The 1,083-nt window shown below is 42.9% G+C and overlaps 1 long non-coding RNA gene across 1 annotated transcript in view; it reads right to left on the bottom strand.

The window, feature by feature from the left end:
* Positions 1-263: 263 nt before the first annotated feature.
* LOC111726423 overlaps positions 264-1,083 on the bottom strand; it is a 23,294-nt gene continuing 22,474 nt past the window's right edge. Inside the window, exon 3 of the long non-coding RNA XR_002774194.1 lies at positions 264-287. This is a non-coding gene — a long non-coding RNA (uncharacterized LOC111726423). The remainder of the gene's footprint in view (positions 288-1,083) is intronic.

Here is a 1,083-nt window from a genome sequence, read left to right as displayed (position 1 = left end):
GCCACCCAAGCATTTAACTTTTTCAAAAGCTGCCAAGCCAGTATCCTGGGGGTGGGACTGGGGGACAGCAATATTTTATATTGCCAGCAGCCATGTAGAAGCACCCCAATTTATTTATATCCTGGTCAATGTTTTTTTAATTTTCCACATTTTGATTTTAGCTGCCCTAGTGGGTGTGAAGTGATGTCTCCTGGTTTGGGGGTTCCATTTTTCTGTTCAAAAACCTCTGCTGAAAGGCGTTTCCCAGGCAGAGAGTTACTCACCTGAGATTGGCTTCTTGGTGGGTTCTGTGAACAAAGAGAGAAAATTAATTAAAGTTAAGCATCAAAGACCCATCAAACAGCTCACAGGAAAAGCATTAACACCCAAATAAAACACGAAAAGGGGGCGGTGCCTGTGGCTCAAAGGAGTGGGGTGCCAGCCCCATATGCCAGAGGTGGCAGGTTCAAACCCAGCCATGACCAAAAACTGCAAAAAAGAAAAAACACAAGAAGGAAGGCCAGGTGCAGTGGCTCACACCTGTAATCCCAGCACTCTGGGATGCTGAGGCAGGTGGATTGTCTGAGTTCACAAGTTCAAGACCACCCTGAGCCAGAGCAAGATCTTGTGTCTAAAATAGCTGGGCATTGTGGCAGGTGCCTGTCGTCCCAGCTACTGGGGAGGCTGAGGCAAGAGAATTGTTTAACCTCCAAAAGTTGGAGGTTGCTGTGAGCTGTGATACCACAGCACTCTACCAAGGTTGACAAAGTGAGACTCTGTCTTAATAAATAAATAAATAATGAAAAGGAAATAACAATGTGATAATTTTTTTAAAGATGGATTTTTATTTAATGTATTCTAGGAAATCTGATTCTCAATAACGTGTTTGATTGCTTTAAAAGTAATAACCACAATACCTGTGATAGGCTTATTGTGTGCCTGGCAAAGCATGGTATGTACATTATCTTATTTTAAAATGATAGCAACGTGTAATAAAAATTTAAGAGATAGGAATACCCGGACTCTCATTTTGTATTAAGAAAACAACAACAACAGGCTCGGCACCCAGAGCAGTGGTTACGGCGCCAGCCACATGCACAGAGG

This window comes from Otolemur garnettii, unplaced genomic scaffold (assembly GCF_000181295.1).
Source record: "Otolemur garnettii isolate 467f Iridium unplaced genomic scaffold, OtoGar3 scaffold00065, whole genome shotgun sequence".
NCBI classification, from domain to species: Eukaryota; Metazoa; Chordata; class Mammalia; order Primates; family Galagidae; genus Otolemur; species Otolemur garnettii.
The sequence above is the reverse complement of the archived record's forward strand: the minus strand, read 5'-3'. Positions and strand labels throughout refer to the sequence as shown.